Raw genomic sequence first — 25266 nt, 5'->3', positions numbered from 1 at the left:
CAGTACCTTCGAACTCTAAGTGACCAAACATCCTCCGACTCATTAATCCCATTTTCCATCAACTTACTGAACATCAAGTATGTCTTTCATAACTTTGTTTATGTTTGACGTATTTATATGTAGCACAGCAGAACATGTCTGTTTGTAATGGGCTGTTTGTTCCGTCTGTGGTGATGCTGGTTGCAGTAAATAAAGAGCTGCTGCAGGACTCAGAACCCTGAAGCCAACGCAGCTGCACAAAGAGCCGTTCAGCTGTTTACTCAGAGTTTAGTGAAGCTCGACTCAGTTCGCAGGAGCCTGCGCTGGAGGATCCGTGGTTGTTGCCGTTGTGAATCGTGACAACATCCCTGATGTTTATTAGTTCCAGCCGCCACTGCTGCAGATCGCTTGTCATCTGTTTATTCAAGGTTTATTCATATTGGACTTGTGCCCAGTCCAGATTGCACCAAATTTGATTTTGCACCTCATTGGGCCCTTGACAATACACATGCCAAACGCTAAGCTGATAAAATCAAAGGGTTTTTCGAGATATGGTGCACAGATTGAGATGTGCACCATTGTTGTTTGGAGGACACGACTGGTTCTCACAACTTCAAAGGGCTGTTTGAGAGTTTTGACTTAAGGTTCAAGTTTGAATGAGATGTAGTTATAAGGGTTGGGGCAAGGAATTTTGTTGATGGATAAAGTTAGGGTAAGGGGCAAGGGAATGTATTATCACCCTGGACAATCAAGGTATTGTTTTTACGTGTGTGTGTGTGTGTGTGTGTGTGTGTGTGTGTGTGTGTGTGTGTGTGTGTGTGGTGTGTGTGCGTGTGTGTGTGTGTGTACGAACTTTCAGTAAATGGCATCATGAAGCCAACAGAAAAGGAAAAAGACATCATGCATTGTTCAAAAGTGCATTTTTCCAGGTATCTCTGCAGCCATAGGACTAACAACACAACATGAAGCTCATATAGATGCACAATAAACCAATTTCTGATCATATGGAGGGAATGATGTCGTCAAAATGATGGCATCACCATGAAAGCAAAAAATTACACGATGAGAATGAACTTTTCCAGCCAATAACATTGGAGACACTACAGATGAATCAGATCAACCGATCATTGTCGTGCGTAAATCTACTTCTGTGACACATAATCCTTAAATGGCTCTTATTACAATATAAATCCTCTGAAGTCGTGGGGCGACTGGGGATAAGGTTATGATTCCTCTCCAGAAAATGAACACAAGTGCATGTGAAGTCCCCGGAGGTGACCTATGACAACATGTGTGAGAGAGTGTGAGAGTTTGTCATTCAAGCGCTACTCAGGGCGGAGCATGTGGGAGATTAAGTGATGATTTAGTGCGTACAGTCATCGCTGTGGACGAGTGGAAATGTTTTCCTAAGGCACACTGCGGCACTTAACAGCCGCAGTTTACATCCACACACACACACACACACACACTCTCTCACCTACACACACATAACTCACATAAACACACCTAATTTCCCTCCCACTGGAGCGCAGCAATAATGAAGTGCAGATTGAAAAGCATTTGATGTAAGAACCTGGCAATTATATGCATTCACGCAGACGAACCCACTGTACACATACAAACGCTCGTACCCTTAACTACTGTATGTGCGGTGTTGTTGGCTGTGGGGTTTCATAAAGTGATCACAACGTGCCCGGACTGAGCGCAGCCGCACGAAGAGTGATGACAAATATACCGAGAGAAAGAGATGCTTAACTTTTTCCCACTGTCATCATCTGTTAGTGCTCGGCGCGCCACGTCCACCTGCCTGTGGAACTCAGCTCCTGGGCACCTCCACCTGAAGTCGTCCGTCACGGTCCGGCACGGCGCTGGAAGGCCTCGCCATCCTCTCGGGGGGGGAACCATCTCGGTGATACACGAACGACAGGAGCTACAGTCGAGTTGGATGACAGCAGATGTTCAGTGTTTTTGAGTGATTGTGTTAAAAGTCAGGTTAGAATGAGATGCGGACAACAACAACTGGTTCGGTAAAAGGAAAATAACACAAACAACTAGAGGAGCATTTGGAGGAGGCACACCCATCAACCCCAGTCAATTGGTTGAGACGTTTTTGAGTAATCGTGCGAACAGACAGACAAACAGCAATGAAAACATCACGTACTTGTTGGACATAACAAAGCAAATTTTGTCAACTGGTTCCACTGAGTCCTGTGAGCTGCTCAACCAGTTTTCACTGTTGAGTCACAAATACACTGGTCTGTACTGGTTACACTTGTGGAAATAAAGAAGTGGCTGTGGACGGAACTTTTGATATGAAGGTAAATATTGTGTACAGGGTTCAACCGGTCAACGTCTATGAGTAATTAATGACATCTCCAAACTGTAGCAGGCTGATCTATGTAGGGTTTGTGTACAAAATTACTCAACAGCACATTGACAGAGTTCCACCAAACTTGGAAGGAATATAAATTAGGAGTCTATCTCCAGACGAACAACTTTTGGAGCCAATCGGTGGAAGCTCGAGGTCAAGGTCAGGAATCTCACCTCAGGAAGCATCATACACAAATACAGAAATCATGCAATCCAGGAAGGAATGATGAGCATAGTTACAAAATGCATTTTTAAAGGTATCTCTGAATCCTATAGACACGATCTAAAGATTATATAGATCAAAACATAATGATGATCATATGGTAGGAATGATGTCATAGTAGTGTGTAATAATGCAGTAACTTTTAAAAAACAATTAAGATTAAAGACACAATCTACAGTTCAACCAGTCATCCATTTCCATGTGGTATAAATTCCGTCGATATAAAATACATACCAGTCAAACCATTGCCTGACTGGTATGTACAGGGAATGCATTGCCCTTCCGAAACTATTTATTTGAATGTTGACAAAGAAATAACCCCAAAAGCATTTGAACTGTTTATGACAGCATGGTTAGAAATGGTGGTTATTACGGTAAACCCTCTTAAAAACAATTTAAAACAACAAGAGGCTAACTCCCGTTCTTCCTGTTTTCCCATCATTGTGTGAATGCAGCATAAAATGCGGCTCAGACGGGGTCACGGTCATATATTTGATGATGATGATGATGATGATGGTGGTTGTGTCCTCGAACAACTCAAAATAACAAGATGACATGAATCTGTCATCATGAACATCAGTTTATTTCCTCTCTTGGCGTCCAGGGGAAACATTAATATAATTTCAGCTGGTAGTATCCCACAATCCATCTGGGTTTGAACAGTTCATTCAAGTGGCACTTGTCAAATCAGAGTCAGGAAACATTGAGCGGTCACATGATAATTACCAGGTTATTTCCATTCTGATAATCATCTAGAAAAGCCGTCAGTGGATGTAGGTTCATTCTTGACGTTGTTATATGCACTTACATATAAATGGAAATCACAGATGGATGGATATTTGTTCTTTCTCCTACTCACCACTTCACCACTGGTGTTTACCACGTTCCCAGACATACAAATTCCTTTAAGTCCTTCTGAATTTCTGGAATTTCACAGACTCTGAAAACACGTTTTTTTGGTTTTTGCCTCTGTGAGGTTGGCACATCTTGTTTGGGAAGATGAATTAAGCCTTGAGATCTTCAGGAGAACTCACCAAGGACAGACGTACTATGGCAGAGCAGATGTTTTCACCACCTGAGTGACATCGTAACAAGATCAATCCGTCCATCGTCTTGGACGTGGATCGTCTGTTGGAGCCAACGTCAGATGACATCGGGCAAAAGGTTGAGTACATCCTGGACAGTCCGTCATAGAGCCGACTTGTAAGCTGACAGTTTCCCCTGACATTCACCGGACCTCTGCCAGCCCCCTAGCAAAATCTCCAAGTGAGTCCTTATGAGAATACAGCAGGTAAAGTGGGCATGTTGATGACATCTACAACACCCCAAAACAGAAAAAACTATAAAATAAAAATATGCAAGGATAAAGGAGGAGCCCTACACGAAGACGCTGACAAAGACGTCAACTGGGAAAGACAATAAGATTTGAGCTATTGGTAGTAAGGGCCAACGCCGGCGTGGACGTGCTGTAAACAAAGACTTTTTACATCAGAATTTATACACGATGTCTTACCTCCTGCTGCTCTCCTCGGGGGCCACTCCTCGCCTGAACGCTGCAGACATTCGTTTATTCGACATTCATAGAGACGACATCTACTCTAATAATCAGGGCAATTTAGATTCCTCACTCAACCTAAGCTGCAAGTCTTTGGACTCTGGAAGGAAACCTGGAGAAAGACCACAAAGACTCGGGTAGAACACGCAAAGACACAGAAAGAAAGACCCTGATTGGCCAGCAGGTTCCATCCCCCCCCTCCCCCAGTGATGTGGATAGTCACAATCACTGAGGCAGGTTCACCAATAATGTAAATTTCACACTTATTCAGATAAGAATCACTCTTGGAAAGCACTGAACATCTCCCACTGATGGGATTCATCCGTATGAAAATGGTCTGAGGGTGAAATTGGCTTCCTCAATGTGAATTCCTATTTACACCCCCCCCCCCCTTATAGGTTTATACACCACTGGTTTGCCTGCTGTTGTGTAAAATTAATCTGAAAATGTTTTCCCCGTCTTGAAATCTGTCTCTGCGTGTTATTTCTCAATCAAAATACGCAATGAGTGGTTTCCCTCTCAGTGGCCGGGGGGCGATTCCTGAATAATTTAGCCACTAAACAGCCTGATGCCGCTCTATCACCTCATCACAGATTCAGTCACGGAAGCAGGTCACCAACCCTCATCTATAATCCACAAAGGGGGGGTTCCCCATCCATTAACACCCTCACTGCTGAACATATACCACTTGAAAACCCACACAAATGACATGGGGGTGTGTGTATATGTGTTTGTGTGGGGGGAGGTTGTTGTTGTGGGCTGTGATTATGTTGGAATATCTTGAAATAGGTTATTTTTCTCCTATTCTATACTTTTTTTGTGTGAAAACTCTCACAAGATTTTTTTAAATACTATAATTGTACTCGATATACTGTATTTAAAAAAAGTACTTACACAAATTAGTAGCCCCTGAAATACATACACAATAGATCAGAATAGACAGGTTTGAATATACCGGTGGAAATATGGGATTCGGGCTTGAAAAGAAAGAAGAAAAGAAGAGAATTTGCGTCAACATGCAGAGATTTGACAGTTTTAAGATCTAAAAAAATGAACAAAGTTACAAAACCTCCATGTATTTTTGCATTTATACTATTCAGATCAATCAGACTGGGAAGCAGAAAGCAGCCTTCAAAGTTTCTTCCTGAGACACATTTGTATTGTCACTATAATAACCGACATTACCCTGAACTGCACCATACAAAAAAAGGTCCAATACTGTCGACATCAAAGTCCATTTGATGTGATTTATTAACCTTTTAAGAGCATTAGAAAGTGCATAATTGAGCAGATGAAGAGATGATTGCGTCTTGTTTCTTTGATGTGTCTCTCGATGTAGATTTATGAAGCCTGAATAAAGGGAGGGAGAGCTTAATATCTCTTTCTCTCCTTATGTCGTTTTCTCTTTCATAACAAATCGCTCCGCCGAGGCAGGTTCACACTCGGGTCTCGTGGAGATTCGAGCGCAGTTGTCCCGTGTGTGTGGGACAATCACTGACGATTAAAGGACTGCTGGCAAGAGATAGTGTGATCATTTGTCTCCTTGTGTGTGTGTGTGTGTGTGTGTGTGTGTGTGTGGGAAGGTGTGTGCTGTGGTGAAAGTTGCAGTGTGAAATCTGTCAGCAGTGGGAGAAAACTCGCCTGCAGGGCTTTTGAGGCTTTTGTGAGTTTCCACCTTCAGAAAAAAACCTGGCAGCGCAAACGTAATCCTGCTGCTACAGGAGGCCCGACGAAGACAGAGAGACAGAGGGAAAGAGAAAGAAGTGGAGAGCGAGGGATGAAGGTGAGAATTTGGTTTTCAGGTATTCTGAAATCCACAAATTATGGTTGTCGTGAATGCGAATAATTTGTTTTCCTTATTGCTAGGAGTTTATCCAAAAGGAAAGTAAATAAAGATGGTTGCTCCATCTCCACTTCCTCCCATTGTACAAAAAATAAGCCACAATATACTGGACTTGGGTGCTGCCATCTTGTAGTGACCAGTGTCCACAGTATAGATCGTGTAGCCGCGGTATCGACATCCCGCAAATAAACAACTGACAATCATGACGTTTCATCACGTTTTTGCAAAAGTTTATTTAATGTGTACTTTGACCTTTTGAATTGGCCCCATGTCCCTTCTGCTCACATCCAGAGGAGGGTTTTATGACTAATACTGCAAGCAGCCACCAGGGGGCCACTAGGATGTTTTGGTTTTACTTATAGGAGCTGTCATGTCATCCATCTTTATATACAGTCTATGAGTTGGTACAGTGTTGGTCGCCCCAACGTGTACTTTGACCTTTTGAATTGGCCCCATGTCCCTTCTGCTCATATTTTGTGAAAATTGGTTCATATATCATGATTCTCCCAGGATAAATTTAAATCTCTTCACTTTTCCTCTAGCGCCACCATCAGGTCACAGTTCAAGTTGCTTAATTTATAAACAAATACCAAAACTAATGATGCTCCCCTTGTTTTCCCTTCAGCGTTACTTTGTGCTTGCGCTACTTTGCGCTAATGCGCCAATCCTAGCATGCTAACACGTTAAACAGAGACAGGGAACATGACAGATTTGACTAAGTGCTAAACATCAACATGTTAGCATTGTCTCTGTGAGCAAGCTAGCATGCTAATATTAGCATTGAGTTCAGAGCACGACTGTGTAGAGTGATACTGTTAAGACTCTGATTCTTGTTATTCCACTTTCCCTGCAGGCCTGCTCTCAGTTTCAGATTTCCTGTTTGACACCGATATGACGCCGACACGTATGAAGTGCAGATCAAATAGCTGAAATCCTGCAGATTTGCAAACGGAGATGAGTGTTTGAACACATGTTTGTGCAGAGATTGATCTTTAATCTGTTTCTCTTTGGGCGAAATGAAAACCTACACGCATGTTACAGCAGTCACCGATGTTACAGTAGCTTCTTAGGTGAGCACTGACAAGCAGGCAGACGTTTTATGCCATGTCTCGTCTTTCTTTCCTTCGTGCATGTGACTACTGCAGGATGAAGCATGTTATTAACTCACAGACTGGAGTCAAATGGGAAGATTGACAATAATCTGCAGAACCTGAATGATAATTTATATCAAAATACGAGGTGAATGCAAAACATCAACGCTATGTCGTGTAAAACATTCACAAAATCTAAAAGACAAGGGAGGTGGGTGGGAAGTTTGACAGCAACCATTCCTTATTTTTATTGCAGTATTGGATGACTTTTCAAGTCGTTCCAGCGCCGAGAAATACATAAAACTCTCCTTTTTATTCATCGGTACAAAATAATGACTAACTTGCTGGGTCTCAGTTCAGGGGCTGCGTCCTTCGGAGGCTGTATTTGAAGACAGATTGCGCCACAACCAGGCAGTTCCATTTCGAAAGGCTCCTTCAAATGCGTCCAAGAAATCCGTCCTTCCATTTCCAAACAACTAGTTGATTGTGCACCATTAAGGAAGATAATAAATAAGCTAGCTAGCTGGATGGCTGAGCTGTCGTAAGTGCAGCTTCTCAAAAGTAGCTAATGATGCAACAGTAAGAGCATGTGACACAAGCATGTGACGCAAATAGGAATACAGATTTTATTTTAAGCAGAATAAATGAAATTGTCAAACGTACAAAACCGTGAAAGAACTTCAAGTCCAGGAGAGCACTGTAGTTAGAAATATACGGTTAAAAAAGGGATCCACCCATTGGATCCTTCGTTGCTCTGTCACGGACGGACCAGTTCTTGGCCACGTTCAAAGTAGCCTTCAAAACGCGGCAGGCTAGTTGCACTGCTGTGTAATCGTTCTTCCAATGCAGCTTTCAGAGGATGAGGCGCCTCTCGTGAGACGAAGCCTCGGTCAGTTTATTCCACTGCGTTTTGTTCCTGAATAGAAGAAGAAACTCTGACGAATGTGCCAGGAGTAACTCAACTAGCACAAATGGTGCCACGACTACAACAACAACTCCGTCCAAGAAAATACACAATAAAATGACTGTTTTTAGTTATTATTGAGAATTTAACCACAGATTCGCTCTCTGTCCAACACATTTTATGTAAGTCTATATGAAGTTGTGGAAATGTCTTGTGAAAGGAAACGTACAGCAGTGAAATACATGACTGCATCTTGGGACGCAAACCAGATGCTTCTGGGAAAAGACCTCTCACACAGGGACAAGACATAATGCAAATTCTCGACCATGTGGTGCAGAATAATCACGCTCCAGTGTTATGACAACTGTTAATGGATCATCGACAGTTGCAAAGAGGTGGAAACGGCCCGAATAATGTCTATTATAATATGAGAACGCCTGTTTATCATATTTAAAAGTGTGTAAAGCACCTGAGAGTGCTTTAAAACTCATTTGCTTTGAACCTAATTCACATAACACTTTACAGGATGATTCACAGAGAGAGAGAGAGAGAGAGAGGAGGCTGCTTAAGACATACAATAGTTCACATTGAAAAACCTTTTTACGTGGTACTCCATTATTATTAACCACTAATAGCCACTCTTTTATGGGCCAGTATAAACACAAAGCCCAAAGAAAACGATCAACTATAGGTTCAGAGGAGATGGGCAAGAAACCACAAGTTAGCCGGGTGGAAAGCAGAACCGGCGTGGTCTCCGAGTCGCCCTCGCCTCGCCGCTGAGGCCAATTTGCAGACATTCATTTCCTCCGATTCCAGAAGAGGACTGGGTAGGAACTTGACCCCTTTTCACACAAAGCACCAGATCTCTTATTTTGGAGGCTATAACCCTATTTGTCGATGTAGCGGTAACCAGACGAGTGAAAAAGTAGGCGCAGCAGTACCTCACTGCCCTCTGCCATCTTTTCAATGACGTCTTCTTTGTCAAGTGCCATGAGAATCTCCTTTTCTGTTGCCACAACAAAAACAGGGAAAATATGATATTACCATGGGCTTTTACTTTGAAATTCTACATCAGATTTACCTGATATTGTCAGAGTGAGACTCTGAGGTGATGAACTGACTTTGTAAAGTGAAATCATAATCCATATTTGCCTTTAATTATCACAAAAAACATATATATCATTCCATTTCATTATACTTCGTTATTGTTGTGTGTGTTATTCAAATCAAATGTCTGTAATAACTGCCATTTAACTTTTAACGTTCGTCTTTGGCCTTTTTCCGCTCCAAGGACATTTACCGTAAGACCAAGAATAGACGGGCATCAATTTTAAAAGTGCGAGTGGCGTGACCGGGGTTTCCCATAACGACGGACCACATGACCGCAGTTATTAACAGGAAGTTAATCACTGACAAGAGAATCACTATAACATGCTCGTAACGTTATGCTTAGAAACAATGCACACCGTGAAATGAGTGGGGGCTAGTTTGACGATTTTTCGGAGAGGAGGCCTGACCGCAGTCCTGTACAGCTGTTACGTGAATAAGTGAATTTAAAAGGTCCGTCACCTCATTGCTGATATATTATTGTTGATCAAATTATGCTGCTCCGATCTGCCGGGGTGGGCGGCGAGAGCAGGGGCAGCAGGAGTGGACGGGATGTGGCGAGTAGCGAGGAGAAATAAGGCTAAATTAGACTCTGGGGTATGGTCTCGGAAAACCACAGAGCAGCTAGCTGTGTCCCGCTCTCTTCCAAACGCCGAGGTTCTCCTCCGCTCTTTCCTTTTTCATGGCTCCGGAACAAAATGACCTCTTCACACTCACACTGCCTCCACGCTGACAGAGCGGGGATTAGATCCGAGCACTAACGGAGCCCCTGAGGATCGGCAGGGTAAACTTTTCACTCCTGTAAGTAAAACTGGGCCTGTGCGCTGCTTCCTCCACGCACCAGAGGCCAAACACCGACCCCAGAGACTTTGTTAAGAGTATTGACCCGATGGTACAAACACAGAGGGTGTTACTGTACATTTCATCTCACTATAAATGGAGGAATCTCTTGAGGAAGCAAGGATGTGCAGTGTCGACTGTGAAGTTTTTCACTCGAGTGATTCTCGTTTTAACTCCTTTTGTTGTGTATTTCCTGAGCTTTTCATACAAAAAAGACAAATACTTTGATCGCAGGTTTTCAGGGTCGTGTGTTCACAGGTTTCACCGTGTAACACATTTTCTGTGCTTTTCAATCACAAACCAAGTCGTTTGAGAGCATGAATCCACGGGTTCCAGTTTACAAATCTGAAAGCAGGGGCTGTGAATCCGAGAGCACGGCTTGTAAACTGTGTGCACAGATTTCAAAACCCGCAGCCGACACATTTACTCGTGGATCTGTCATTCCCCGGACGTCCCCAGGGGGGCTGCACCCTTTCAAATAGCTGGTAACCTTGACCAAAGCAGGGAAAACAAGTAAGAATGGACACGACACTAGTCTAACTATAAATTGCCAAATCTCTGTATTGAAATGTGCTTGACAAACACTTGAGAAAGCTTCAAACATCCCTCTTTTCTACATCTTTCTTGATAGGAAAGTGGAACTTTATACTTCGAGGGGCAGTGGAGCACCCGGACATTTTCCTTGCCGAACATGCCAGGGTTTCTACTTTGTGCAGCGGAGAGAGCTGCCAACTCCAGCAGTAACAAACAAGACTGACCGACCACACACACTGCAGCGATAAAAAAACCTGCAGGCCAAGCTATCAGCCCCAGAGTCCAACTTGTCATCAGATCACAGCCGATGGGCTCAGAGATTACCGCAGGCCGAGCAAACAGCAACAGCAGACACCAGTCAACACAACTGGGAAACAAGTTCAAAGTCCAAAGAGAGAGTTTTCAAAACGTCCACAACATTGTTGAAGAGTCCTGCACAGAGGCAAATCCTGAGAGCCACAATGTGCATGCTGTCAACAACATGTATGCAACATGGCTGCTTTCCCTCCAATAGATTATATCAATGCCTAATAATTAATTAAATCATATTAAAATGGTGTTGCCTCTTATTATGATTAACGGTTCATCTGATTAGTTTTTTCGTTATCACGTGTGACATGTGTTTGTGTGACGACCATTTTCTTTTCTTTTTTTTTTTGCAAGGAGAAGATTGATAGCCGTCACGACAAAACATCATCCGATGACTTATTAGAGCGCCGTCTGCAGCAGATAAGCACCGTGGTGTGTTTGTGGCATGTTTCGTTGAACTTTTATTGACGTATATTTCATGTTTTCATACAGTGGCAGAACTGATTTGTAGTTGAGAGGATATATGTGTCTCGTGCTGACCTTGTGGTTACAGTAATGACATGTTTAGGAGGACGGTGGCGCCAGACAGCTCAGCAGACCCCTGCCACACTTATAATCCGAGAGCAGAATTGTTACGGTTAGAAGTGTTCGGCGCGCAGAGGCCTGAATGATACCATGTGAAAGCAAACAGTCCAAACAAACGCTGCGAGCCAGAGAGCGTGTTTATGAATTTTTTTCAGGAATTCAGAGCGCACGGTCGCAATATTAGACGGCACAGACAGCGTGTAATTGCTTTAAATATTCCTCTGAGGCATTTCACAGAGTTCAGAGTCTCCGGAGAAGCTGCAGAAGCCGCGGCCCTGAAACAGACAGAGCTTCATGTTTCATTGAGCTGATGCTCGTCAACTGCGACCCACTGACGGAGCAGAGGCGGAGTTTCAGTCGCTCTGTCGAGGACGGGGAGAGAGTCGGGGTTAAAACCTGAGCGACCTAAGATGAGTGTGTGTGTGTGTGTATTGGTGTAATCAGCTCATACACATAAAGGTCTTATGTGAAGATTTTACTGACCTGTGGGATAAAAACCATAAGTGGTCATTTTACCCTGTTTACTTAGGTAACTGTAAAGTTTTAGAGAGAAAGGATAAATTAATAATATTCTTTCACTTTTTAAAACCATACCTGGAGGTTATTTAACTTCGTCATCTCTTCTGTTGCCACAGTTCTATTGTGATCAGTTTAATTTGCATAAGAGCCCAACTGAAAGGATTTTTTTGATTGGCACGGGCGCCCTGCGCACATCGGGGTGAGTCCGTTGGCGGCAGGTTGAGTTCCGACCCGACCCGTCATTTTACGCTTACTGTTCTATCAATAAAGGCAAAATAACCTTAAAAAATATCTTTAAGAAAATTCCTAAGATGTCATCATCAAACCCAAATGTCCCAAAAATTTTATTGAGTCTAGATATTTTACACTTGAACCAAAAACTTTATTATTTATCACCATATTTAAAAAAAACACAAATAACCTACAACCAAGCACATAGAACTTTTCGGCGATGTAAAGATTTCTTGTTAACATTGTATCGATCTTTGTAAACATCTAAGAAAATGAATACCAAACAGCCAAAGTGTGTTTCTGCTTTGTTAAATAAAAGTTTTTATATCAGCAAAAAAAACGCAGGTAACAATATTCCAATATGTTGGATGTCCAGACACAGATATGTCACCATCTGTTTCTATTGGTCAGCCGATAAACAAAGCTTCACTCTGGATGCAGCGCTGCAGCGACGAGGTCAGAACATAAGTCAAACCATTTGATTTCTGTGCAGCATATTTTTTGAATTTGCTTCAGCTGAACTTGATATAACATCTTGACAATGTTCTCTGCTTCTTCAAACTAATGCTTCTACTTGTGAGGTTCTTTCTAAATGTGTAACGTTCAGGATGAAGCACTTCACACTGCTGTGTTAAGTCTCGATGCCAAAATCCCAGTTCGGTGCACTGGTGTTCATTAGGGCTTGTTTTTGTTGTGTGTTTTCTCCTCTGCTAAGTTGTTGCCTGGGGACAAACTTGGTTCCTCTTGATTTATTACTGTACTTTATGGACTTGTGAAAGCAGCAGGCGAGTTCCAAAGAGTCGGTTCATCCAGATGACCGAATGAAACGGTGACGTGACTCTTTAATTGATGTGTTAGAGAGAGAGGATGGTGCAGAAAGTTAATTAATCCTGTCGATTAATCATCTGCGCCGCGTGTGTTAGGTGTAATTCTATTAGAACGCTGTTTGAGTGGGTCGTTAATAAATTATATGGTTCAGATGTCATGTCATTTCCGAGCATCATTGTGCAAGACACTGAACCTCTACAACTCCCAGTGTGTGTGTGTGTGTGTGTGTGTGTGTGTGTGTGTGTGTGTGTGTGTGTTTTTGTGTGTGTGCGTGTCTGTGTGTTGCTTTGGGAAATGTGTCAAATGAGAACAGCTCTTTGATTAAACCACACACAGTCATGTCAAATAGTCACCGCTGGTTAAAAGATCTTTTAGTCTCAAAGTGTGTGTCGGTGTGTGTCGGTGTGTGTCGGTGTGTGTGTGTGTGTGTGTGTGTGTGTGTGTGTGTGTGTGTCAACATGCCGCCCCACCTCCCTCCTGCCGCCGCCCCACCTCCCTTGTATAAAAAAAAAAAAGAAATGTTTTGTTCACGCCAGATTCAGCAGCACAATTATCGCTGTGGCCTTTTCTGTCTCGGCTCTTCAGGCCAAGAGATGAAGCATGAAATGAATTCTGAGGCCAGCAGCCGTGCCAGCTGGATCTGGACCGTGCCAGCACAATGGCTGGGGCCGGTGCCAGGGCGCTCATTTTTTTGCCTTTTCTCTATTAAGTTGTTTCTCTTGGTGTTTAAAGGAGTCCTGTCAGCACAAACGTCAGGTTATTATGTCTGCGAGTCTCGTGTCTGTGTTTCATGTTTCAGATATTCTGGGTATGCTCAGTTGCAGCTTGAGCGGAGCGCAAACAAAGGTTGCGCCTCACATCACATGTTTGATCTGCAGTTCATATTCATATCCAAGAATTAACAAAACATGTCACATCGTTAAATCTTTAAAAGTTGCTTCACTTATTCACCACTGTAATTTAATCCTAGATCCTAAAACAGCTTTTTACAGAGTAGACAAGTTATGAGAATTCACTTAAAGTTTGGTTTTTAAACACAAAATCACTTTATGCTTATTCTTAAGAACTGTTTAATCAGTTTTTTATAGTTTAAAATGTTTAGTTGAACTAGTGTAATTCTCATTTATGATATGATTTTGAATTTCTATTATGCCTCCTGACATCAAGACTTCTGCATCTGATCCAATACAAAATCATTTAATGCTTTGACAAATAGTAAAAACTAAAATAACTCAAAACAAAATAAAGTTTTTCCTGTTAAAATTGTTCCTAATTTTGTCTTTTACTTTTTATTAGATTTTGGTTTGACGGAAAAACTACTCAATGCTATTTCCATGAAACTCTGAATGGGCCGCGGGCCAAGAAATAATTTTGGGGCGAATCTGGGCCAAATTAATTTTATATAACTTTCTTTAACTTTCCTTTTTTAGAAATGAAGTCTGAGTGCATTTCTAGTATGTTTATGATTTCTCACAAGTTATTGATGCTCATATGCAGGTGACAAGTGTGACGTTTGTTTTGATCAGTGAAAAGTGTCTAAATAAACAAGAGGAAACACACACACACACACACACACACACACACACACACACACACACACACCAGTGACACACAACTGCATGTGACCTATTCTGTCAAAGGCCCTTGAGACACTGGGATAGTTAATAAAATTTTATTTATGATTCACAAGAGTAAAAAAGTGACCAATGTGTGTGTACGTGATAATTATTTCTTCAGTCCTGCAAATATTAAAGCAAACACATTCTGTCTTCTTTCCTCTAGCGTGTTATAAAAGTTCTGAATGTAAAAGTTCTGGAAAGTTAAAAGCCCAAAGTCTGGAGTAGAGTCAGAGCATGAAAGCCTTTTGAAGTAATAACACAACTTAAGATCATCAACCTGATTATGACTCATTTAAAGCAGCAAACATTTTTCTCGTGCAGCGCCCTGAGCAAAGTTAAATGTGAGCGCAGTGGTTCAAATATCAATAAATACTATGATGAGGAACATCATGCATTAGTTTCAAATAAATCTGTGTTTAACATACAGTAATAGGACGTGTAAAATAAAAAGTTCCGGTTAAGTTCCTCCTCCTCCTCCTCCTCCTCCTCCTCCTCCTCCTCACTCTTCCTCTCTTCTCCATCATTACTCAGTTTACTGATTGTTCCAGGGACGAGTTTTTTTAGTGAAACAGGTGCTGCTCATCATTCAACAGGTACGAGTACACACCTTCACACTAATCCGTGCACGCCCCCCACAGGTGTAAGGCTTTTTACAAAGAGCGCACGTGTAAACAGGCCGCTCTTTTACCCAGGAGGCGACATAAAAGGCGTTTCGGAGGGTTTTCTGAGGCCGCTGTTGGGTTTTGCTCGGTGGCCTATTGACACAGCTGCAGGCCCCACCCTCTGCCCATATCGCCTAAAGAAAAGAAGCTCGCATGGAAGCCTGCATGCACCGCAACCTGTTATTTTGAAGGTTAAAAGAAAATCCAAGCGGGCACGAGACATTCTGAAGAAGCCAGACAAAAACCCAACAAGCCTCTATAAGCCCCGGAGGATTCAGGGCTTTTGTGAGCAGAAAATTAGGATTATCTGTGTACACGTGCAAGCCCGCGCACATAAATGCATGCACATTGTTGCACACTGTATGTGTGTGTTTGTTTTTTACATTTTGTGTGTTTGATGGGGAAAGTGCAGCAGCCTCAGAAAGAAGCGGCACACAATTACAAGTTCCATTCGCAGGAGCACAAAGAGGAGGCAGCGGCGGACGGGCCGATACAAGAGGCTTCTATTTAAAGTGAACTCCTGGGCATTTCACAGTGGACAGCCGGCTTTGTGTTTGTGATGGAAAACGTGGGTGACGGAAATTGTCACATAATTACGCCCTGTTAAGCGTCTGACCTGTCATTTTGTCGAAATGTGAAAGGGGACGATTCTGCGAGAGCTTTGTTATCGACGGCGGCAGAGGATTTCAAACAGAGGGACGAGAAAAGGGCCTCGAGTCAAGCACATATCAATCTGTGTGTGATTTGAAGGACACTTCTGAAGTCACGTTCTCTGCACATGAGGCATTGATTTTTTAAAAGCAGAGAAAAACCTGCGAGGGTTCGGTGACCTTGACTGCACTTTCACGTCCACACTAATGCGGGCATATTTGAAAACATTGTCGTCTGTGCTCCCTCCCGTCTTGGACTACAACGAGTGGAATGAAAATTGAGCTTCTGGAAAAAAAATTGAGTTTGTACATTAAACACGTCAATCTGGAAACAGTGGGAGCAGAAAGCAAAGCCAGACAAACAGAGAGTGTGTTCATTTGTTGTACTGAGCGACAGAATGAATAAGACGGCTTGAGTTGGCTCGAACACAAAGAAGAATTACCCACCGGATCATTTGGTGATTAAATATTTTGTAATTAAAGCAGTAAAGCTGCTCTCAGACATGAGGTGAACTCCAGAGAACCTCCGAACAGTCTCCGTAGGGTTGTGAGAACGCATATGTCCAAGTGGAGTTTCTCCTGTCAGCCCCCGGTAACAACAATGTCCGACTGAGCCGATGTGAGACAACAACAGGAGATACTCCACAGGAAAAGTGGCGCTACACAGACAAACATACGAAATGCTGGCGTGAATGAGCTGAAACAGAAACATGTGATCTCTGCAGCCACACCTCACCTGAACACTGCAGAGATTTATGTAATGTGTGAAAGGCAAAATCAAGTTATAGCCCAGACCCAATTCTGCGGACATCCTCCGGAGTTCATATCTAAAGATCATATAACAATCAAAACCAGGATTTGTGTCATCAGCTTAGAGTTAACAGACAGGAATGCCACCTTAAAAAACAAGAGCATAAAGATTTATGCAATGAGGGAATAAAAAAACAATGCAAGGGAAAGTTGAGTAAAAGACAAGTAAATAAGAGAAAAGAATGAGAGACATTAGCAAAAGAGAATCAGGTTGAATTAAAAGAAAACTTTTATATTCGATTTAAAATGATTGATTATCGATAGTGGGAAATTGTTGATAAGGCTTAATATGAAACTGGAGACTTTTCCAGAGCTTGGTTCAGAGAAAACAAGGTTCCCTGTTAGTTCTAAGACCACAAGACCTGAGCTTGTTGGCACATTTCTGTTTGTTGGTGCTTCGCCACCACACCCAGTGGAACTGCATGAAGCCATGTGTCGGATTGTGTATCATGTGTACCTATGTTAATTATGCACATCATCCCTACAGCGATAAAAGCAACTAAATCTACACTTGAACTGAACCAATATTGACATATTTTTCATTCTCATGTGGTTTCTTCAGAATCCCTTGAAATATCCCAAATTCCCTCCAGCGTAATAAAATAAACTTTGCAAACAAAATTAAAATTTCCTCCACAATGCTTTCCAGTGTTTTCTGTGCTGTTTACTGCCGGGGCAGGTTGAGAGGACGTGGGTTTTACCTCAAAGGCAAATAAAATCACCAAATAAATAACAAATAAATAACTCCTGTAATGTGTGAAACATCACAGATTGGGACAAGTATGAAACAGGAATCTCTCCAACTTCCACAAACTATAAAACCGTTGGCTCCTTGTGACGTGGATCGGTGGAAGCTCTGGATGCCGCCGCCTTACTGAGGGGGTGATTCGGGCTGAAATGTAGCTGAGGCCGCTGGGTAGGCCCGGGCGAGCGACTCCCCTGGGTGGAGCCCAGTAGATGCAGGAACATTAAACCGCCAGCAGTCCGGCGGTAAACATGTGAGCTTCATAGCGACCCGGGCTTTTACAGCTGGAGGCCCATATTTGGTCCCATTCCTTGTGGTGAGGGCTGTGACGCATTCTGCCAGAGTTGGATTTGAGCTGCTTCCCTCCACAGGCCGAGCAGCCAGCGACACACAAACAAGCTGCTCTACATTAACCAAATACCACTTCCAATTGCAACACACAATGGCTTCTTATATCACTGCCCCGAACCACAAGCCATCACGAAAATCACTGTAACACCAGAGCTGAGTCTTTATGATCTGAACGGAACTGATGCAAAACAGAGGATTTCTTATTCAGGGAGAACTTCCACTCTAATGAAGCTGTTTTCAGACATGACCTCCGGGTGAAATCTGAAAAATTTACTACGGAGTCTCTTGACATCTTCGTCGGTGTCTTCTACATGTGTGGCATCGCTTTTTCACCAGGAGATATTTGTTTTGCTTTTGTTTTGTTTTTATTTTGCGTCTGCCGCGTGTTAGAAGCGTCATCAGACCCGAGATCTCCTCCTGGATTTCTCTGGACTTTAAACTAGGAGGTCAGGCAGAAAAAGTTCGTAAAACCCCCAAATTGTATAACAAAAAATGTCTAAATAAAGTTAAAGCTGAATTCATATTTCTGATCCCCTTGCAGGCAGGAGAACTCCACAACTCGTGGCTAAGGCGATAGCATCAGGCTATTAACACATCCAGCCAATAATCAAAACTGCTAATGAATTGAATGAGATAAATACTGAATGTAATAGTTGAGTTTAACTTATTAAATTTACAAGTAAATACATTTCCTCTTTATGCATCAGGTTAAAGACGGGCGTCCGCCCACCCACAGTCTGGTTCCACTTTATTCCAGTTCAAAGAAAAGGGAGTTTTTTTTCCTTTCTGTGGGAACTGTTGGATTTCTATGTAAAGTCTCAACCTTATTTTGTAAAACGAATGTTATTATCTTTTTTTTTTTTCATTTCTTATCCTGTTACACATATGATATGAATTTACCAATAAACACGTTCAGACATAATGGTTCTTGGATCATGCATAAATACAGAGGGAGACTACTCCCCCGTTCCCTTGAGTGGTAAAAGGATCTGACTCATTTCAACCTCACTTTACAGTTTCTGATTTCTCAGTTTTCCATTGTTTGATTACTGCAGGAGCCATAGATGTATTCACAGAGAAATGAATCCTCGCTGCAATATTAGAGTCCTTTGTGGTTTGTTATCAGAGTTTCTTGATTATTTATGATCGTGCGATCACAGTGATTAATAAAGTGGGAATGTGCTGTGATAACATCGTTCATTTGAGCACCAGTTCACATGTGTGGGAGAGGGTGATGGATAAACACGTTTTTTGTTCACTGTGATTATTTCGCTTAGAAGTTGTGCTCTGTCAAATTCGTTGATCATTTTTTCATCAATAAGATTATTATTATTGACGTATTCTTGAATATTTCTGGTCTCACCTGCAGTTCACTGATAAACCGACACGTATAACTGATCGACTTTGATATTTCATATTATAAGACACATTTTGACACGTACTGTGTGAAGCACATCCTTGAACTGAGATCACTTATCGTACAAATTATGCACACTGCTAAACTTGAATATCATTTCTCATTAGATTCCATGTTCCCTGCAGGACCTCAGGGGTATTGTAAGGAAGTGTGTGTGTGTGTGTGTGTGTGTGTGTGTGTGTGTGTGTGTGTGTGTGCGCACGCGTCTGTGTGTCTAATAGCACACCAGGATCATTAGGAACATTTTATCCCACTTTAAAATCTTAATCTCGCCCTCGGAGATAATTCTGCTCACAAAGACAAATCAAAGCTCCTGGCCTCTGTTTCCATTTCAGCAGCATTAGCAGAAAGTCCCATCCAGAGCTTCCAGAGCTGCACCAGCTTCACCTTTTCTCCAACCCACACCTCAGTGCGCTCCCTCTGGGCATGGAGCCTCAGAGCTGGGGCCTCTTTGGTAGCAGCGCTGCCCCCCCCCCCCGGGCACTGTGAGTCATGGAAGATCTGATGGTTTTTCTAATGAGGTTTTAAGACCTGATGCCAACGGGCCAGGTGTGTGAGTTTGTGTAGGTGTGTGTACTTTGTGCTGAGGAGGAATGTGCACATGTTTACCTGCGTGTAAACGCTCAGATCCATTAATATTAAGTCCACCTGCAGGATCAAGGGTGTGTTTGCTTGAGTGTGTGCAGATACGCTCGTGTCTGAATCACTCTCGCGCCCGCTGCCGATGTTAATAGTAAATCACTCGCACCGAGAGATGTCAACAGAAATGTGATTCCTGTCATGTTGTGTTTGTATAAAACCAACCAAACCCAAGTCAGACTGAATGTTGTAACAGGTGACTTAAGTAAGCTAATGTTAGTGAGCCTGGATAAACTCACCTGTGTCCGCACTGTGTTTGCCAGTAAACTGCAGCCATGTGTCACCCAAACACCCACAGCAACCGTTTCTCAAAGTCCTCAGAGAGGCGTGGAAACACGGTACAGAAAGCAGGGTATTACCTGGGGCCCCCGAGCTTAGAGGGGGGCCCCCGAGAACGACGGAATATGTTGCATACAGCAATGATGATGTTGTTAGAACCCCCTTAAATTGTATATGAGGTATGAATAAGAGACTGCAGTGACACAATAGTCAGAAATATAGACTGTATGTAAAGATGGACAACGCGTTCCTCCTACTGAAATGAAGCCAGAAGATCCAGGAGCCAGAGTCTGCACAGTAGCGATGAGGGGGGTGGAGCCACGGTACTAATACGTGCACTCAACCAGTCTCAGCTTTAATAATGATGTTTGAACACGTTTTTATATCATTAAATAACCAAACTGATAAGTGCGATGTGAACTACCATCAATGACAGACACCAAGAATTTATTTAATGTGTACTTTGACTTTTTAGTTTATCCAAAGTTGAGCCAAAAGAAATAGGAAAACTATTCAAACCTAGCTTTATATGGGGGGCTGGATTGGTTGGATGTTAGGCCCCGGGTACCTTTTTTTCTTGGGGCCCCCAAATCGCTCGATGCGCCCCATTATCCATTATCACCACAGTCACATTTGAGTTCAGCTTTGGTGAATATAGACGTGCGAGTGTTCCACTGACATGTGACCTTTCAGGAACCAGAGAGAACCACAGAGTCACCACTGAGAGAACGTTGGACACATGAAGAAGTGGGAACATGAAGAAAAACAAAAACAAGCATCTCAAAATCAGATTACCTGTGAGACAGAAATAGACTGTGAGCTCCAAATAACAACAGAGTACAAGTTATGATTGGCTCTAAAATAACAGCAGATTTTTTACGTTTGCGAATAAAAGCCCTTTTGATTGCGAGCGGGGACAAGCGTGCGGTCGGAATCAAGTCTCCTGCGCTTCGAAAGGCCAACGAAGCGAAGCGAGAGCCTGCATCCATGTCAGCCGGCGTTTGATTTTGGCCACATGTAAACGAGCCCATTGTACGAGGAGAACGTGGAGAGAGAGGAGAGCATCCACGGAAATAAACCTCACACAGAAAAGCCCTGTAGTTAAACGGGCCACAGAACAGGCTGCTGGGCTCCGAACCCACACCACAGCAGGACACTGTGTGTGTGTGTGTGTGTGTGTGTGTGTGTGTGTGTGTGTGTGTGTGTGTGTGTGTGTGTGTGTGTGTGTGTGTGTGTGTGTGTGTGTGGTGGGTATAATTGTGGCACAGCAGCCAGTCCAGGCCATGTGGAGTGGTCGGGTTCCCCTGCTAATTTTAATGAGCGTGTCTCTGGTTACATCATGACCAGTAGAAACGTGAGGAGAGAAAAAGAGTGCGAGACAGGAAGTAGAAAAAAGAATAAATATCTACCATCAGTATTCAAATGTTTAAAGACTCATTCTGGTTGTTTGGAATATGTCATTTATCATATTCACACATTTTGAACAAAATAAGTCTGTATTTGTCCCCTTGCAGGCAGAGGAGCTCCACATGGTTAAAGCTGCTTTCAAGTTGGTGTATCGATGAAGTTTTAAACATGTTAAGGATGTGAAACTGGAAAATAAAAGAGGATCCATAAGACTCTGAGGAAGACGTGGAGATTCTAGAACTTTGGACGATGGCGGCTGACACCGATGTTTAAGTGCTGTAGAGGAAAAGGCTGATCGTGATGTGATTTCCTTCGTGGAATTCACGCGTCACATCCTGAAGTCACAGCAGCGCTACAGTATACATGTCTGTTGACCTGCGTGTATGTTTGAGAGAGTGAGAGAAATGAAGATCCTCCGGAAATTAATCAGGTCCTGTGTTAATCTGAGAGAAGAATTTTCAAAACGAGGGAGGGGAGAGGGAAGGTCTCACACACACACACACACACACACACACACACACACACACACACACACACACACACACACACACACACACACACACACACACACACACACACACACACACTGTACATACGAACATAACTGCACATAAAAAAATATAAATAAACCTCCAACACCTGTCTGATCTTCTATCTGTGGCGGCCTCCTCATCTCCCAGCACACGTCTTTATTTATCAGCAGAAGCTAAAGTGATAAGCCAACAGCTGTTCTCCTGGCACGCCACACACACACACACACACACACACACACACACACACACACACACACACACACACACACACACACACACAGACATACACACAGACAGACAGTCGCATTTCCGTGACTTCAAAGGACATTACATTGACTTACACACATTTCCTGGACACTTACTCTAACCTTGCCTAACCCTAACCCCAATTACCCTTAAGTTAACCTTAACCTAACCCTAAACTCGAACCTTAAAACACGCCTTCACCTTAAAAGTTAAAGATTTATACGTGATGTGGACTTGGCTTTTGTCCCCATAAGGAAGACGAGCTTGTGTAAAGAAATTTAAGTCCCCACAACATGAGTAATAGCTTGACCACACACACACACACACACACACACACACACACACACACACACACACACACACACACACACACACACACACACACACACACACACAGACACACACTGTTCTGACAGCCATATGTTGCACTGGCCAAAAGGTTTCAGATACCAGCAGTGTCTTAAAAAGAGACGGAGATAGCGTGAGCAGAGCTGGTGTGACTTTTTGGCACTTTGAGTGATAAGGCTCTTCAATAAGATTGTGGAAACTGTGTGTACCAGAGCCTACAAAGTGTGTGTGTGTGTGTGTGTGTGTGTGTGTGTGTGTGTGTGTGTGTGTGTGTGTGTGTGTGTGAGTGTGGGTGTGTGTATGTGAGTGTGTGACAAGTCTGAAACCTGAATGAAAGCCCTCGGTGCCGTGCACACGGACTCCTGGCCCACTGCGGACACATTAATCACAGGTTATAATTAAAAGTCTTCACCCAGAGACAGGATGGGAGCTGTGAGGGGCCACAGGTGTGATCCAGACAGATTAAGGTGTATCATGATGTGCAAATAGTCTCTATCACTGTTGGTCCCAGTGTAATATCCCAGAAGATCCATCCATCCATCCATTGTCTTACCACTTATCCGAGGTTGGGTCGTAGTGGCAGCAGGCTATAAGCAGAGTGTTCCAGACGTCACTCTTCCCAGGAATGCTTCCCAGCTCCTCTTAATTTAGGGAAACCGAGGTTTTCCCAGGCCAGACGGGATATGTTGTCCCTCCAGCAAATTCTGGGTCTTTACTTGACTCTCCTCCCAGTTGGGTGGGCCTGGAAATCTTCCAAAAGAGGGCATAGAGGGGACGTCCTGTTAAGATGCTCATCAGGCCCCTTTCAACGCAAAGGTGGAGCAGCTGTCCACCGGCTGCCCAAACTCCTCACTCTATCTCCACGTCCGAGCCCAGCCAAGCTGCAGAGAGAACTAATTTTGTCTGCTCGTCCACAATCTCATTATTTCTGGCAGTACCCAGAGCTCATAACCGTAGGTGGGAGTTGGAACATCTACTGCAGCTCAGCTCCTGATACAACGATGCTGCGCCGACCAGCCTGTCCATCTTCGCCTCACAAGATACTTCAGCAACCTCCTTCACTTGGGGCAGCAGCTCCCCCCAACCAGAAGACAGCAGTCCAGCATTGTCTGGCAGAGAAGCATGTCCTTGAAATTGGAACATGTGGTCCCTGCAAATCTAAAATTAAAATGCACATTGTCAAATGGGAAGAGCCTGATCCTGACTGCATCATGTGCCTCCCCAATCTCTACCGAAGAACTTTGTGCTTCATGTTTAGGTAGTTTCAACTTCTAGTCCATGCCTCAGATGTATTCAAGGTGTTTTGCTTGTTTATACATGAAGTAAAACATGAAGAGGGGAGCTTTCAAGAGTTTGGACTGTCTGTTGCAGAAAGTTATGAAAATTGTGGGATGCAGCATCTGACATCTGCTTCGAGCACCTTTGGACGATCATTCCTTTGTTTGGCTCTATGCTGTTCATGTGTCATACTTGATCTTCTCCTTAGAGGTTAACTCTGGGACCTGTACTATTATATTTCATTTTCTACAAGTGTGTTAATCAGAATTTAGATGGTGTCCAAGGTACTAAGCAATGAGATTTAGTATTTGTCCCTTTTATATTGTAATCCTCTTCTTGGGATCTTAAATGTGGGAATATTATTTAAAGGTATAATAAAAAAACAAACACTAAAATTGTTCATTGTCTTTTATTGCTGATTTTCCGTCAGACTATTAAGGTTCTTGGTCCAAAGTGTTGTTCATCAAAATGCTCAGTATCAAATCACGGAATAAGTGACAGTGCAGACCACTTTCACTGGGATGAAATGAAATGTAGTCTGACGGATGCTCCCCAGGAGAGTGGAGCAGAGGCGTGTGCTGAATGATGATGTTCTGTTTAGAGACCAGGGAGCTCACGTCCCAGCTAAAGCTGCCTCCTAATTGGAGAGGGAGGACTTAAGCCTCCTTCCCAGTGACAGAAGGAGAAACATGAATATTGAGACTGTGGAGGAGTGCACATGTTTGTGATTCAGTAATTTAGAAGAACGGGTAATTGGCTCGTTATCAGCCCACCACAACAGTAGTGGCCGTCCCATAATAAATTCTACTTTAATTCTTGTCATTCAAAAGTCACCTTTGTATTTCTATTTATACCACAAAGTATTAAATCACATTTCAAAACGTCAGATTACATCTGATTTTCCTTTTCTTCTTCATACTGTCATTACAAATGAATCGCAGGTTTTTAAAATTTAAAACATCTTTACCCAATGCATTAAACATTCAAAGGACAGATGTTGCCCTCTTCGTTTGTTTATAACATCTGGACATGAGTCACTGTAGTATATCATATATTGAGCTGCTAGTGTGAGGTAATAAACTATTTTATATGAGCTGACAGTTCATGGTTTAGGGTTTATGTGACTCTATGGGACTTAATGTATTATTTTATTGTATCATGTCATAATACCAGCATACTTATTGGGAGTTATGGTGTGTGATACTAAATTTCTTTCTCATTTTACACTACAGGGGATCAATTAAAGTGTACTTATCTGTTGTGGAGCTTTTACAATATCTGTACTGAAATTGGCTGATATGTATGTGACCCCTGGTCATGAGATCACACTGAATTTATGTAACATAATCCTAAAACTGTACTTT

This window comes from Hippoglossus stenolepis, chromosome 1 (genome assembly GCF_022539355.2).
Source record: "Hippoglossus stenolepis isolate QCI-W04-F060 chromosome 1, HSTE1.2, whole genome shotgun sequence".
Lineage (NCBI taxonomy): Eukaryota > Metazoa > Chordata > Actinopteri > Pleuronectiformes > Pleuronectidae > Hippoglossus > Hippoglossus stenolepis.
The sequence above is the reverse complement of the archived record's forward strand: the minus strand, read 5'-3'. Positions refer to the sequence as shown.